Source organism: Bidens hawaiensis, unplaced genomic scaffold (genome assembly GCF_021521415.1).
Source record: "Bidens hawaiensis isolate Kalapana, Puna unplaced genomic scaffold, B.hawaiensis_p1.1 tig00002631_1, whole genome shotgun sequence".
Classification (NCBI taxonomy): Eukaryota; Viridiplantae; Streptophyta; class Magnoliopsida; order Asterales; family Asteraceae; genus Bidens; species Bidens hawaiensis.
Window position 1 is genome coordinate 2,125,239 of NW_027491143.1, and position 18,106 is coordinate 2,143,344.

The 18,106-nt window shown below is 33.1% G+C and overlaps 1 long non-coding RNA gene and 1 pseudogene across 2 annotated transcripts; one reads left to right on the plus strand and one right to left on the minus strand.

Moving 5' to 3' along the window:
• Positions 1 to 1,444: 1,444 nt before the first annotated feature.
• Positions 1,445 to 4,598, minus strand: LOC143620699 (protein NRT1/ PTR FAMILY 5.1-like; annotated as a pseudogene). The gene is made up of 4 exons (XR_013151377.1): positions 4,277 to 4,598; positions 3,922 to 4,139; positions 2,929 to 3,486; positions 1,445 to 2,470 (listed from the first exon to the last, which is right to left on the minus strand). The product of XR_013151377.1 is annotated as a protein NRT1/ PTR FAMILY 5.1-like (transcript).
• An 11,232-nt stretch (positions 4,599 to 15,830) lies between these two features.
• Positions 15,831 to 16,688, plus strand: LOC143620700 (uncharacterized). Its single transcript, XR_013151378.1, has 3 exons — positions 15,831 to 15,902; positions 16,181 to 16,274; positions 16,384 to 16,688. It is a non-coding gene; the product is annotated as an uncharacterized LOC143620700 (long non-coding RNA).
• Positions 16,689 to 18,106: the final 1,418 nt, after the last annotated feature.

Genomic DNA, 18,106 nt, shown 5'->3' on the forward strand with positions numbered 1-18,106 from the left:
AAGTTTATATGGACTATTTTAGGAATCTCTCTCTTCAAATGGACTATTTTGGTTTTCTCTCTTTTATTTTGGACTATTTTAAGAATTATCCCATTTTAGTTGCTTCAAATGAAGTCCACTTTTGGAGTTAGGTCGGATCTAGGACAGTAGCTACCTCTTGAGTCTTGAGAGTTAAAGTTTTCCAACGTTTTAACAGTTATTTTTTCTTATTTACATTAGAAAAATATATAAGCTTAGAATGAATATATACAAACATTTAAATCATAAAAATGGTGGTTTAATATTAGTATTGTTATTATTATAGTTATTGTTATTATTTTTCTTACACGACCGATGAATAAAGTCCGGTTATCCGGGCCAACCCTATAACAAAAGACGACTATCTTCTCTACTGGGTAAAAACCGTCGCCTGAAGCCCACTGTGGTTTCTAGCCCAAGTCTGTACTTTCGTTACAATGTCAGTTGAGCAACACTTGAGCTAAAGCACATCAGGTATTATTACTAGTAACCCATAAAGGAAAAGCAGTGAGAGACTGAGAGTAGTGAGAAAAAGAAAGTGGAAATTAGAAAGAGAGAACAATACTAATAATAAACTATCATTTACATTTTTATTTAATTTGGGCTTAGTTTTTCTAGACCCATATAGCTGGGGGATGTTGTAAATAAAGAAAGACTATTCACCATTCAGAATTTCAGAGGATTGAAGGCCCAAATTGTTGCTGTTTTTTCAGTCATGGGCCATTTGAACTTGAGTGGTTAAATCTATGTTAAGCTTTTAAGTTTTAACACCTACAATAAATACTAGATGGGTGCCCGCGTCATGCAGTGGGAAACGCAAACATTGAAAATCATGTAATAAATTTATGGGTGTTTATTGTTCGGTTTGAAACCGTAAAACCATTCATCGGTTTGATTTGACTGTTGATTTTTTTCTTTCACTTTTGGCCAGTTGTTTTCAATTTTCAAAAGTTCTGTCTTGGTTTTCGATGACAAAAATCTGTCGCAAAAGGTTTGGTTCACGGTTTAATTTAAAACCATAAAAAACAGACCGCAAACACACATACATAAAATATATTTTTTTTAACTGAAAAAAACTATGACAATATCATACTCAAATTAAAGATAAAAATATGCTCGTTTTTATGGTGTAATTTTTTTTAAAAAATATTAAAGTATGAAAAAGTTATTAAAGTTTAAAAATTATGGAGGAATTTGGGTTAAAAGTGAAAATTAAAATAATATATAGGTAATAGATTAAGGGTTGTTGTTGTAATTATTCTTTAAGTTTAATTATAATTAAGGGACCAATATTGTAACCATATAAATAAGCGTTCCCTTGATTAGAAGTGTCTTAATTTACCCATGTTTGATATATTATATATAGTTTAGTGTCTAATATAAGAATTCGGTGTCTGTGAGACATTCACGATGAGTTTTTGACAACGTAAATAGTTGGACACTAGCGTAGTAATAAGTAAACAAAAGGCTTTTATTTAAATGGTACACTAAGCCATAAAAAGTATTTTCTTGGATACCAATGTTTTTATACAGATTGAGTAACAATAAAAGTTGTTCCAAACCCTTTTAAACTTGCAACCCCAATGGAACCGCCTCCAAGGGTTTGCATTCCATCTCTAGACTCTGATCGTTTGTTTCTACACGTGACTCCCTTTTATAAATATATTTGTTCGACGCCCACAAGAAAGCTCCAAAATTTAATACTGAAATTAACAAAAGAAACTCGTAATAGTAATCCAAATGTGACTCATTTAAGTTTTTACCGATCCAACTCTTCTTTCCATCTCAACTTGTTACTTTGTCAACCATTGTCACCAAGAAACTATTCAAGAAATTACCAACACCAATTCCACTTGTAAAAAATGTCGTCCCAAGGCTTTGCATATCTTCCGGGGATTGATCATAGAAAAATTCAAGCAATCCAATCGCATTAAACACGTCAGCTACCCCGAGTAGGATGTACTGGGGCAATAACCAGAAAATGTTCATTGGGATAACATCTTTAGGGTTTAAGACTCGATGAGATTTGATAGATTTCATTCTTCTTACTTCAACTAGACAAGCAATGGCTAGGGCTAGAATTTGAATTGCAAATCCAATCCCGAGCCTTTGGAGCAAGGTGATTCCCCTAGGGTTCTTGGTTCTTTTACGCATTAGAGGCACAAAGTATCTATCATACATCGGTACCGAGATTAACATAGAAAGTGTAACAAAGCTCCCTAATGATGCTGCCGGTAATTGGAAGCTTGACCCTATACGCCGGTCCAATGTAGTGCCTTGTTTTACAAACAAAGTGTTAATTTGTGCCCAAATGGTGCTAGGAATCAAGGTTACCACCCATATCATGCCCATACCCAAAACAAGCTTCACTCCTTCCACTTGGGTTATAGTGCAAGGTGGTCTCTTTGAGCCACCAACCTTATCCTCTTTAAGTGCCCCTTTATCCAAGAACCTAAGGTCAAAATATAAATTTAACGTTCAATGTATAAAAATCCAACCCGATTGACCTGGCCCGACCCGGCCTCATTTTTTTAAAAAAGAAATCAATATATTATAGAACAATTAATAAAAAAAATATTATTAGTAGATGGTAATAAAATAATATAACATATGATAATGATATGAATCTTCCATCTCCCTAGGATTTTAAATCTTTATTATGCTCCAATGGCCCAACTAAACATAAAATTTAATATTATGGGCCCATTTGACAATCACATTTTATGGACCATTTGAATATTTGATGAATGTTGAACTAAATTCTGTACCAGTTGTAACAAATTAGATATGCCATGCCCAACCTAAAATGGTCTTTAATGTATAAGGGACCAACAAGGGAAATAATGAAGAGAGTGACTTAAATCCATACCCATATAATTATATAAATAAAAGAACAAAAAGAAAGTGTACCTAAAAATCGGAGTGTGGTAGACTTGACGTTTCCCGTTATCGACATAATGTTGCAAATCGAACTCATGAAGCTCAGACGGGTCACGTGGTAGTTCACGGTGACGGTTTGCAATTGCCGCCCTCACCACGTGGAAGAAATCTTTAGCTGGACTAATATCGGTCTTCGGCATTTTATGCCGATACGTAGGGGTACCAATGTAGAAAATAATAAGTGACAAAATGAGCCCAACAGTTGGGATGCCATAGCCAAGGCCCCAACCCAAGTTTTCTTGAATATACAAAAGGCAAAGTGTAGCAACAAGTGCACCCAAGAAGCTACTAAACATCCACCAATTGAAAAATGAGACTGAGTTTCTTTTCATAAGGGTCAAAATCGTCAAATTGGTCAGCACCAAATGTTGAAATATTGGGCTTGGTCCCACCTGCACCTATGGCTATGATGTATAGAGATGTGTAGAAAAATGCAATTTGAGAAGTGGTGGCTTTGTTGCATATTCCATTAGTACATGTTGGCTTTAAGAATTTGATGGAAACTGCCAATGTCAATAGCACCATCCCCTATATATATTTTTAAAAAATAAATAAATAGATAAGTTACTAAATTTGATTAAAAATAGAAACAATTATCTCATGGGATATGAGTGATTGTCTATATTTGGTACATTACTTATAAATAACTAATTAAACAATATTGAATGTGAAGAATGATATCAAAGTTCAAAACCACCATTGAAGTTGACAAATCCTGTTAATTATATATTGAGCACTTATTTATGGTTGGTCAAAAGAAATAGAATCCACAAGTTCCTTTTTTTCTTTTTTTCTTTTTTTTTTAATTTTGTTCAAATAATAAGGCAAATCACAAACAAAGAAGCTACAACTTTTGATCAAAACAAAAACTTATGGTAATAGGTATAAGAAATTAAGAATTGTATATTGTTTTGCTTTTGACATGAATATATATTGTGCATATGAGCATAAACACATACATACCAAGACATATATGACAGATGACACGGTGAAAGTCCAGAACCGACCCAAATAAGAATCAGCAATGTAAGCACCAAGGATTGGAGTCATCCACACGGCACCCGACCAATTATTCACATTTCTGACCGACGTAACATTGTCTTCGTGCAACCGTGTCGTCAAATACACTACAAGATTTGACGCCACCCCATAAAACGCCATCCGCTCAAATGCTTCATACCCTTTTCAATCCCAAACAAAACAAAACCAAAAAATGAACAAAAGATATATTTTTAAGTTGTTATTATTATTATTATTATTATTATTTATGAACTTTGGAGAATCTTGAAATGTAAACATGAGATCAAGAAAAGGGTACCAACTAAAAAAGCACAAGCTTTCCATTTGCCTGTTTTGGAAGAGAGCACGGGTTGCCTGCGAAGATTGTCTGTGCCATCTTGTGTGTATTTCTTTTGGTCCATTTTTGAGAAGCTTATAAATGAGGAAATAAGTGATGCAAGTAATGGTATAAATAGACATATGTGTTTACTTGTGATTTTACCAATATAGCCTTTTGTTTAGTGGACTTTTGAGAGTGTTTGGTTCAAGCCTTCAAAAGGATAAGTTTATAGACAAATAGACACCGTTCCTTTGCATGTGTAGAGTTTATGGTGATCGAGCATAGTTCAGTATAGGGTTGTTCGGTTTATTTATTTTTGTTAAAAAAAGGGTGGTTCGGTTCGTTAGTTTTATTAAAAAAAAGTGGTACGATTCGTTTATTTTGGTTAGAAAAGTAGTTCGGTTCGTTTATTTTGGTTAAAAAATTTTAATGTTTAACCACATAAGCAGTCCACGTCACTATTTTGGCACACCGTCATACACGTAATCATCCACATCATCAAAAAACAAACAAAATCTAACCCCATTAGTGAAAAGCTCACTGGCGGCCAATAGATCAAAACTTGGCTGTAATGGTACATTTTAAAAGTTTGGCTTAGCGCCGGCCAATGAAACAAAGTTTGGATTATTAAAATCCAGTATCCCTTATTACTACCACCACAACTATTATTCTTATTATCAAGCTTGAAAAGTGTTTATTACAGTATGCAATCTTAAAACATGAAGAAACAAAGTTTATAATCCAAATACAAAAGACCTAAAATAATTAAGAATAGGCAAATAAGATAAAAGGGGGAGACTCGGAGGGAGGTGTCACCCTCAAATTTAAGGACCAACAATGACCAAACACCAAACTTCTATTTTTATATAATAATAATAATAATAATAATAATAATAATAATAATAATAATAATAATAATAATAATAATATCATTTTGTATAAAATAAACGAATGGTTTGAATGAACTCCGCACAGTCCAACTTACTATCTATTTTTCAAATTTTGGTACAATTGTACTTAATTATTACACTTCAAGTTGTACCTGTCCCAAAATATTGGAGCAAACTATTGATCTTTAATTCCTAACTTTATCAACATATTTGCACACCATCGGTTTTAATTTTATGTAAATATTTCACTTTGGTTTATCAACTTTTCGGCTCCAATTTAACAGTTTAAGCTTCGCCATTGTACAAATCACCTTTTACTGCTTATAAGATAACACCAAAGCTATAGACACTCAAAAGCGTCTCTCGGTTTTACACGTTTGATCATCTAGGGTTACACGGAGTTTATTATTTCATTTTAAATCACTCATTTAGAATAATCAAAGTCCGTTTGTGTAGCAAGAAAAAGAATTAAGACTATCCACTATGGTGACTATTTCTCACAACCGGTTGCAATGTGACACAAAATGACAAAAAAACATTTTAATTAAATAATTGTAAATTCATTTTTGTCCACAACCGGTTGCAACCTAGGTTGTTCTAGCAACCCAAGTTTGCAACCAAACTTTTACATCTAACTTGGTTTTTTCACAAAAATTACAATTTTTAACATTTTTTAAAAAAATGTAACAGCATGGTTTTATTTATAAAAAAATATTGAACATTTTGATATAAATTTGATAAAAAATGAAGCATATTTTTTTAATAAAATATTGGTTTAGGTTGGGTTGTGATAGTGAGTGAAATATTGAATTGGGTTGGATTGTATAGGTGGAAGAGAAAGACATTAGTTTTTTAATAAATGATTGGATTGGTTTGGGTTGTGATAGTGGATAGTCTAACAATTTAACATACATAATTATAAGTGTACAATCATTATTAATATTAATATTTAATTTAATTATATGAAGTAGAAATTTTAGAAGGGTGACACACTTAAACCTACTATTTACATCAACAAAAAGGTTCAAATAAGAAATTTGATTATCCTAATAAGACTAGAAATGAAGGTATTTTAGTCTACTACCTTAATATTGAAAACCCACTTAATTTAATTTCAAAATCCACTTAATTAATCTTAAAAACCCACTTAAATTTTCACTCATCTCCTACAACCACCACCGCCCACCGCCATCACCTTGCCGGAAAAGTCTTCGGAAATTTCGCCGGAAACACAATGGAAAACACAATGAAAAAAACACAATGGAAAAAACACTATGAAAATAAAAACACAATGACAAAAACACAATTAAATAACACAATGTAAAAACACAATGCAAAAAATCAATGTTGTTGAAACCGGACCGGACCGGCCGGTCGAACCGGTCCGACCGGGATTCGGTCCACCGACCGGTCCGGTTCATATAGTTCGCTCGGCTGCCAGGGAACCGGCCAGTCCGAACCGGTTTGGCCGGTCGGACCGGAAAACCGGACCGGCTGAACCGGTTTTCTAAGAAAAAAAATAAATTTTTTTTGAAAAAATCATTTTTTTTTTTGAAAAATCATTTTTTAAGCTTGATCCGGCATTTTTTGACCAAATTTGTTCGGGCGGTCCAACCGATTCGACCGGTTGAACCGGTGAACCGGTAGGCCGTCCGGTTCGGTGTCCGGTCCAGTTATGAAAACATTGCAAAAAATACTATGAAAAAATAAAACACAATTGTATAACACAATTTTGTAAAACATAATTTGTAAAAAACCCACGATTTTTTTTATTTTTATATAGTAATATGGTACTCATATAAAAGATAAAAAACACTCGTTATTAAGATGAAATTGTTTTTCAAAAAAAATGTCGTATAAAAAATTATGGACGTTTTAAAATGATGGGGGAATTTGACATGTGCCTTGCATGTGGAGAGTGAAAGTCAACAAATGTGTTATCCCTATTATGCTTTTACCCTTGTTTTACACTTGATTTTATCTATAATCTAATCTCAATCATTTAAATCTAAAATAAATTAACAAAATTATTTCTTATACTTACTACAAAAACTAATCTTATTATAACCCAACTCTTTACATCGATGTGCACTATATAACTTGAATCCACAATTTTTTTAAAACGGATATCAATGATATCATATCATTATAAACATTTTTTTGCCTCAACTACCATCTACCTGGCAATTAGTCACCTCCTATTATCAAGTACTTTTGATTTAAAAAAATAATTTAATACTGATTTATAAAAATAATTTAATACACATAATATTAGACTTTAATATGCGCATATTATAAATAATTTTATTTTTTATATGCCACTATAAAAATATAAAATAAAGTTGTATAAGAGCTCTAAGAATTCACCACTTGAAGTCTAGTGATAGAAGACTTTGGTTATTTGGTGAAGACCTAAGTTTGATCCTTAGTTGTGTCACTTTTAATGGATTATGACAATGAAAGATTTGAGTCAGGCTTTGTACAAGATTGTCAGTTAGAATCCCAAGTCCACATGGGTTTTCGTCCTAACGTATGTTACGTCAGAAAATTTTGCTCTTATAGTGGCACAACGACTATCAAGTGGCAGTCGGCGGATGGTGTCCCGAGGAATGAATGAAACTCTTAAACTAATGTGAGCCAAGTTAAGATAAGATAGTCTGGTCAGAATGGGGTAGAGGGGCTCTCCAAATTTGAAGATTGCGGTAGCCAGTGCTGTAAAAGTAGGATTCCTAGGCATTGGAATCGGTGATTACTCGGTCCTCAGACCTCCACCTTGGCGACTTTTTCCAACTCGGCCACTATACTCGGCCATGGTCAAACTTGGTCTACTCGGCCTTACTCGACCAACATCAGTTTTGACTTTTAATTTAGTAAAAACTATTAAAAACATGCTAAAAACCCTAATTCTATCACAAACATGATGAATTGTTTAAAATAACATGTATCGTTTCGAATTACACTTATTTGTCACAATTTTTTTGTTTGTTTTGACATATATATAATATCAAATAATTAATTTTCGTTATATTTATCATGTCTGAGTACTCCCTTCAAAGAGATCGGCCACCTAGGGACCGTCTTACGACTTTTACAACATTAACGTTATCCTAAATTCAAGAAAGTCACCGTTTTAAAAGAGAAAAAATAAGAGATCCAACTACAAATAGAGTATGATTATATATCTTTTGTTTTGGAGTGTAGATGGGACAATTGGACTTCCCATGTGAAAGGGAAAGTAAGTGTTTATTTGCTCACAACAATGTAATAGCCAATGAAAGAATCACCTATCTTGGCTCAACTTCACTTGACCATATAAATATAAACGTTAAAAGAAGACTACATTATTGAGGATACTGAGATTTCCTTAGTTTTAGGGCAATGGTTAGCATCAATTAGTATGAAAACAAAACCTAGGCAAACTCCAAACTATGTCCATAAATTAAGCATCTTGTGTCATTTCAACTTGTCCTGGCTTACAACAACCAAAAGTCCAAATCTAGTAAATACAAGAAAATCATATTTCTAAAATAAAGACGTGTACAAAAAACCACATGTTATCGGTCCTACTATATCACGTCCTATCTTTGTTACATAGTCGCGTCAGGTAACAAATAAAGGTTGCGCCGTTCAAAAAAAACAAATAAAGGTTGCATCCCACTCTATGTGTGAACTCAAAGTACTTCTTCATGAGCTTTGTTCATTAGTGCAACAAATAACACCATGAATATTATTAGTTTGCAAACTAACCACAAATGCAAAGTGCCAATGCTACTCTACAAAGCATTATCTTGTTAATCTAGACAAGTTTTGTGCACTCAAACTAAAATGTATAGTCAACTTGTAACCGCCCAAATAACACGAACAAGTCATGTGTGTCGATACCATTTCCTCCCCTTCAGGGTGCTCTTCTTTCCCATAAATATTCATATATTTTCGTATGTTTGTAATTTGTAGACATCCCAAACATCAAAACATCTTGGTTTTTCTTTACGTTCCTTGAAAATTGAATGATCGCAAATTCACGAGAAACAAAACCAATACAAAAACCAAAACTAGGGGTGCAAGCAAGCCGAGCTACTCACGAGCTACTCGAGCTTGGATCGATAAAAAAACACAAAACGAGTCAAGCCTGAGCCAAGTCCAAGCCTCAAATGTAGTTTGTTTTGTTATAAAGCCCGATCTTGAGCCTTGTATATCCAAGTTTTTCCTCTTTTGTAATTCTATGTATTATTTTTACACTACACAATAGCGCTCAAGCCGAGCTTTGGCTCGTTTAATGTACGATACGAGCTCGAGCCGAGCTTAGGCTCGTTAAAAGGTTTTGTCAGAAAATATATAAATAATTAAAAATATATCAACTAATAAATAAAAAACGAGTCGTGCCGGAGTTTGAAAAAACAACTCACGAGCCAAGCTCAAAACGAGTTGAGCTTGAGCTCTCGTAAGTCAAATAAGCCGAGCTCGGTCTCAACTCATTCACACCCCTAACCAAAACAAAAGTTATATTCATTAACCACTCCTGCTTTATCACAACAGTGTTGCATATATTGTAGTACTGTAGCATATAGGCGTATAATTTGCTGCTCAAATGAATCTTGTGATGGCATTACATACTTTTTGAAGCTTCCTTTTGATGAGCATCTCCTTTTCTGCATAAAACATATGATAGTTAAAAATGTTTTGTAACTTGTCCGTCCTTTTTTTTTCTTCTATATAAATTGGCCTTTCAAAAAAAAATGTTTTAAAATTAGACAAATAGTATACTATTGGGTAAAGGGGTGGAAACGAGCCGAGCCGAGCCCCAGCTCGACCAGGCTCGAGCTCGGCTCGTTTAACTTATACGGAGCTTGAGCTCGAGCTCGGCTTGTTTTGATCTTTATTTATAAAGCTCGAGCTTGGCTCGTTTCGTAGTTTTCAAGCTCAGGCTCGGCTCGTTTAATATGTATTAATTATTTTTTTATATATTTATAATTATATTTGTATATTGATTTTCATAATAATTTTATATATAAAATAATATGTTATTTAGTTATTTTCATAAAATTATATATATCAATTAATAATTATTAAATATATATAGTTATAAAAAAATATATAAATGACAGGCTCGTTTAGGCTCGCGAGCCGGCTCGAGCTCGATAAGTGAAGCTCGGGCTCGGGCTCGGGCTCGTTTATTAAACGAACTTTCTTTTAGGCTCGAGCTTGGGCTCGGGCTCGTTGAAGCTCGGCTCGATCGAGTTTTTTCACGAGCCGATCTCAAGTAGCCCGCGAGCAGCTCGGCTCGTTTGCAGCCCTAAATTGGGTTATGTTGACCTTGTGACTTTATATTGATTGACCTTAAAGAAAAACATCAAATGAACAAACTTTATTATATGCAACTTCTTTCGATTCGTGCTTCTTAGAAAGATTAACATGAGTAGAACCCTCGATGACCGCCTTCTCGTTACCTTTAATAGCAGCAGCAGCAGCCGCCTTTGTTTTGGTTCTGGTTTTCACAAGTGTTTGTCTTGTACTACAAGTCATATGATTCTCATCACCAACCCAGTGACCTATGCAATGCAAACAAACAAACAATTTACTTATTATCACAGTAATCCATAGATGAAACAATCAATCAGTCAATCAATCATGATTCATTCATTCACTGAGTCACATAGGGGTGTTAAACGGGTGATGTTCACGGGTTGGTGGGTCCAACCAGACACGAAAATAGTGTCAGACACGTGAACCTGAACCCGGCATGCATAGGGGTGTAAACTATCCCAGCCAAGCCCAAGCTCGACAAGGCTTACGACAGCTTGAGCTCGGCTCGTTTCGAGCACTTTTTCTAAAGCTCGAGCTTGGTTAGTTTACTATTTATTAGCTCATTTATATACTTTTTAACTATCATCATATATTTGAGATAAACCTTAAACGAGTCTAAGCTCGGTTGTGCAGTGTGAAACTAGTACATAAAAGTCCAAAAGAGGCAAAAACTTATAAGTTATAACACATGGCTCGTTAAGGCCCAACAACCCTAAACAAGCTTTCCATAAAGGCTCGAGCTCGGGCTCAATAACTAAACGAGCTTTATTTGAGGCTCGAGCTCGAAAAGGCTTGCCTAGTTTCAAGCTTTTTATCAATCTGAGCTCAATTAGCTCGCGAGCAACTCGGCTCATTTGCACCCCCATTTACACCCCCTGATGATGCAGGAGCATCCAGTCCATTAATGGCGGGAATTAGGTGGAAAACTGAAAACTTGGGAGTATTGTCTTGTTTGTTTGTTGTCTTAAAGTTTATAGTTTATTAGACCACAAGTAGTGGCTCGTTTAGGACTCCAGAATGAGTCCAAAATGAGCCTAACACTTTCTCGGACCCTTGTTTTTGTACTTGTTTTGCCGGTGTTTGTTGAATTCACAACGTTTATTTTGTATGGTGGTGGGGCCAGACGCTTGTTTTTTTGAGTTTCCCTCCCATCGCTACGTGTGGTCCTAGTCTCGTTGTTTTGGGCTGCAAAAAAAAAGCTTTAAAAGCTGAGTTGGCTCGGTTTTAAAGCCTTGCATACCGCTCCGGGGCGGTAACGGAAGGGCTTCAGCATATTACTGGCAGTAAAGGAGGGGATTCAACACATCACATATTGTGGGGCCCAAATGTTAATGGGTAACATGGCTATAAAGCGCAATACGGTGTTAAAGGGATGAGGCTTTAATATAACGTAACGTGACGTGACATTTTGATTTGGTCTTTAACACCCCACATCAACCAGACATATTAAATAGGTGCAAGTGAATAAGGTGCTCCCTAGCGTTTCATGTTATGCGCGAAATCTATAAAAACGACGTATTTTTGATAGAAACAACTTAAAACCTTACTAATTTTTGTTTAGGAAATCCAAAAACAATAAGAAACATCTGAATGAAGTTGTTGAGGCAAGTGGTGTGACCGTATATGAATGTTTAGAAGGTGATTTAATCATTGATGTTTACCAACACCATTAGTGGCATGTTGTTCGGTCAAATGGATCTCCCAAAGGCAAGATAATATATTGAGGCAAGTTTGGTCTATAAGTATATTAGAATTTATACTCATAGTACTTACTATTCACTCGCGGGTAATATGTATCGTTCATGGAGTGGATGGCCATTTAATTTTATAGAAAAGGAGACACGTGTCATGCACGTGAGAGTATTCAAGTCGTTTTACGCCAGATTTAATGAATTTTGTGACCTATATCACTCTACCGCCCTAGGTGTAGATTGTTAGATGCACACTTATAGAAATTTCCCTATTCGACTTCATCATCTTATTTTCATTCACCGAATTTCAATCAAAATCATTAACGCAAACAAAGATTTGAAGCTAACAAGTCATGTGTGGACGGTTTTGAGTATAACTTTGGTTATGCTGACTTATTTGAAGAGTGATTATATGGTTTGTAAGCATATTAGGATGATGATGTCATGTGGAGGTGGTAAATGTTAACATGTGGGATTAACATAATTTGTTGATATTAGGGAAGATTTTATAGGAAGAAACAAGTTAACAACCATGATTCTGCTCAAATAGAGACTAAGAGTTAGGTGGGATTAACATATCTTTGGGTTTTGACTCATTTTATAGTTTAGTTTAAAACTCAATGGATGACTTAGAATGAAATTTAGGAAGCAAAAGAAGAACATAATCTTATTGAAAGAGTTAGGCTTTTTATTGCTCAATTTTTTTGGTAGTAAAGGGTATAAAAGAGAGAATTACGTGACATGCTATTAAAACAAGGAAGTTTGATGAAAGACAAACAAAAGGTCATAGTCATTTAGGAAAATTGTGCCAAAATATACTACTAATTTGAAGAAAGGTGATGCTACTATTGGGCTATGTCAACCAAATGTTGTACTAAGTGAAGAGAGTGTTAATAAGTTACAAGTTGGAACAAATGAACGTTGTTTAACCTTAAGGTTCCCAACTATGAAGATTACGACAGAGCATCGGTTTTTGGGAACAAATGTTTGTGACATATTGTTAATCAGTCAAATAGATCACATAAAGCATGAGATGATGAGAACCTACATAGCCTATTAATAATGGTTCATGAGAGTTTGTTCAAGTCACCACTTTGTTTATATATAGTACTTGTTTGATAAAATATGATTTAGGACTAGTTTGATAAAACTAAATAAACATGTCTAAACTTTAAAACTCCGTTCTTATAAATGTTTATATAACTCATTTTGCAAGATAAATGTATTAGCTTAATCAACTAAATTATCATGGATAATTAAGGTTTCATTAGAACATGATTTATAATAAACTTATAATATACGTATGACTAGTACTCATTACTCATAGTTGACACGTGTAATGAGATAATCTGTTTAATCATCCACATCTCATCTTAATATAATTTAAGAAAGTTGGTATATACATAGATAGATACCCATAGTCGGTGTTGGTGAAGAAGATAAGTGGGGGGACAATTCGTTTCTTCGACCGATAAAGTGGCTTAGCATACTTTTGAGCTCTAAAACCATTGGCTTCTAATTTCAAGTTTATTTTATATGTTTATTATCTTATATTTCTCAATTAAAAACCCTTTTATCTTCGTGTAATTTAACAAACATGTTTAAGTAGAAAAAAACTTGACATTGTATAAAAGTGCAATTTAATAAACTTATTATTATAAAACTACTTTTGGCAAGAAAAAACACTATTACATGAATCAAATCACAAAGTATAATTACGGTTTGTCACTTCGATTAACGTGTTGAATTGTTAAATCTAAGCATAACTAATATATTTATTCGTGTAAAACCATCAACCCAACCGTAACCTATCTAATTGTAATTTATGTAACTTGAACATGACCAATGATTTTAAATTTGACGATAGTGCATAAGCTATTAATATAGTGTTAGAATTAAAAACAAATAATTTTTAATATGAGAAACGAACATATAATCATTAGCATAAATACGATAACACTACAATAACTATTATTACTTTACAGTTTTATTATTATAAATTTATTAGTCTACTTGGTTTCTTATTCTAATTACTCTAATTCACAATTGTATAGTAATTATAATTACTCCAATATTTATACATCTAGTAGTTTAATTTCATTTGTTCATGTGAATGGACAAAACCATGTTAAATCATAATAATTCGGTCAATTTATCTAACTTTGCATAATTTCTTATTTAACGGAACAGCAAAATCAATCACATCATTTTCTTTTGTTTTTTTTTTCCTAAAGTTGCAACATTGTATGTGTCTTTCTTCTATACCAAACTCAGTATAAATGGAATTTAATAAATACATATATAAATAAATAATAAACTAGGTAGATAAAACAATTTAACTGAATGTCGCATTCATATATTATCTCTAGAAAATAAAATACTGACGAATAATTGTCGAGTATCACCTGGTTATACTTTCTAGGTCGATGCTATTAATTCTGATATTACTTACAAGGTTCAGATACGTACATCGGGATAAAATTTTGTCGTAGGCTTTTAGTTATATAAGAACAAATATATATTCAGAAACATATATTTTTAGTTTAACCATATAATATATAATTTTTACCATAATATTTGACTATAACTGATCTTACTGTTTGTTATAGCTATTATATATATATTATGACTTGTGAGTGTATGCCACATTATACTGAACCTTTTGATTGACGATTTATTTTGTCTAACTTAATCTTATAAACATTCTTGGTAAGTTTCATATCTTGAAAAATGAGCATTTCTAAAGAGAAACTTGTATTTCTATCAAGAATAATACTACGACAGTTTAATAGTTTCATTTGTTTTGAGATAAGCTTGCATTTTGGAAAGCTTTAGCGGTAACGAGACATGAATGTATAAAAATTAAGTTAACTAAGTTTGATTGAATCTAAACGAAACTTATAATGTAACTGCGTTAATGATGAATTGATGATGATGATGATCGTATCTTGAACATTGCTATTTGTTAAAAGTTAATCCATAGTTTTATTAATATTAGTATCTTTACATTGAGTTAAATTTAAATATATTAGAAGAAAAAAGACGGTGCATTGCTAATTTTAATAAACCGTGTGTCTAAACAAAGCACACCGATACATCTAAGTTGTTCAATTAATGATGTTTATAAACTAGTTATAGCGAGAAATTAAAATCAATTACATTAGTGTGTCGAGTGTCAACAGTGAAATGATTCGTTTAACTTGTCTAAGTCTGATTTATGAATGAACAATGTGACATTGTGATTAATTGTGTTTAACCATCACAAGGATGCATTTAAAAGCATCTTTAATTTTAGGAATATACATATTAGAAAAACATTTATTTTTTAAAAAGGTAATAAAAAAAGCATATGTAAAAACTAAAAGCAGACAAAATGAATCCCAATATTCTATGGAAAGATCAAAACCAGGGGATCTTTTCACGTTTCAGCAACTGCCCACTGTTTTCACATTTCCTTGAATATATAAACATCAATCAAAAACTTTTGGTACCAAATGTAAATAGAGTCAAAGTCTAGGGTTAGCACATACAATAAATAAACAAAAATCACATGTAAAGGGTTAATTTACCGATATACCCCCAACCATCACCCCTATATATACGACTCCACAATAACTCTGCATTCATCATCAAAACTCAAAACAACAATTTATCAAGAACAACTATTTCAAATGCAAAGCTTACAATCTTGGGTTTCAGAGCACAAGCTCACTAGCATTGGTTAGTTAATTACTTTTTAATCTTTAGGTTAGGTTTATCACACCGCTGATGAGCATAACCAAAGGGGGTCAAGAGGGTCTGATGAACCTGGTCATGTAACTTGTTAGATTTTTATATATGAGTTTTTAATTGTTAGGTTAGGTTTCTAATAAAATATTGAGTTGGATCTCTCAAATGCGAATAGTAGAGTAGTAGATAAGTTAATCACGGACTAAAAAGTTATGGTTCTGTCACTTGTCACTGTACTTAATTTACCTACCGAATAATTGTTTGTGTAGGAGCAATATGGGCAACCGCAATTGGAACATCAATGGCGTACACAAGCACTAAGAGAGCTCCATTTAAGCCTAGCCTTAGGCTCATTCATGCTAGGTTAATTTCTTGTCACATTTGTTAATGCATATTAAATTATTTGTTAAAGCTATTAATTAGTGAAATAAATATAGTTAGTTGTTTTGATATTTTTATTTTTGGCCTTTAGGATGCATGCACAAGCTTTGACGTTGGCCGTGTTATCTGGTGCGGCATTGTACCACCATTACGAGAAGAGTGAGGCTGATCACGCCCATCAGAAGTAGAGACTCGGTCCAAAGATACGCAATGGATGGCCTTTAATCCGACGAAGATGAATCGATGATGCTACTAGTTAAGTCTACTATGGTTTTTAGAATAATGCACTTGAATCCCTCTCTTGCTTTGTAAATTTTATTTCACAAATATGATATAAGAAAGTTATATAATATGATTGGCATCTCTGTTTATTTGCTAATATTTTCTGTTGCTAAACAATTAGGATGGATACATAGATTAGATTAATTAGTATCACGTATCACAATATAATACTTAAATCAATTAAAACTATTAAAACCCCGTAAAACTGTAAAAGCATCAATTTCTTTCAGAAAAATATAAAAATGTCAATAGCGAATTCATAAAATTCTGATGCACCGTTTTATGAGATAGAAACATTGTGTCGTGGGTTGGCGTTGAAGTTAGACGCACCGTAAAAGAAAATCCAGGTGAATCGTTTTACGGCAAGTCGGCAAGAGTTCAACATATTTTTGTAAATATAACGATATTAAAAAATTGTAAGTGCATTGTGCTCGAATTAAAACGAAAAAATATTGGATTTTATGGAATAATAAAAAATAAATTATGCATATAAAAATTATTACTTATGTTTTAAAAATTGAGGGATTTAAATAAAAGTGAAGAATGATAAAGGTTTTTCATTTTACCTCTAAATCTTACATGTTGTTCAATTAGTACAGGAAGCAACCCCTTTTATCTTAGTTATTATTTATTAGATCACTAGTTTTAAACCGTATATTATATAGGATTTGTTAAATAATAAAAAATAAGGTTTGCTATTTGATATGAATGAACAAAACTAAAGGTAAAAAAAATGAAATATATTGTATAAACAATTAGATGTCTGGAATCTCAAATTTAAAATTTGATAAAATCTTTTTATATATAACATCATCATCATCATCATCATCATCATCATCATCATCGTACTCAGTATATCCCACCAATAGCAAAGCTATGGTAGGGTCTGAGGAGGGTAAGATGTAGACAGCCTTACCTCTACCCTATAAGGATAGAGAGGCTGCTTTCGGTGAGACCCCCGGCTCGATAGTAGTTTTGCATCAAGCCTTGGACATAAGGCACATAGCACTCAATCATCGGGACACCGGCTGATCGGTGCATGTACCCTTGTCTTTCGGCTATCAACGCCACTACATGATGCCTGATTAACCGTCCGTCACTTTTAACGTTATTTTCACGAGATTAGTAAAATAACGTCAAAATTAGTGCAATTTCACTTTTGCCCACCCAAGGGTTCACTTTTTATAGTAGTTTTTATATATAACATGTTTTGTTTTATCATAAGTATTTAAATCGTCATCCAATAATGCAACATGTAATGTTCATGAGAAAAAATTGGACAACGGAGGAACAAAACAACCTTAGAAAAAAAAAAGATTGTTCTTAACTATTTTCTACCTGTTTTTTATATTCTACTTGTTTGATCTTCAATCAATATTTTACTTTTAATTTTATGACTATTTTATAATCCAATTGCGAAAATGGTTTTGGCCCATTACCCATTGTTAGCTCATATGAATGAGATGAATTATAAAATGAAAAATTGACTATTTTATAACCTAATTGCCAAAATGATTTCAAGTCATGAGCCA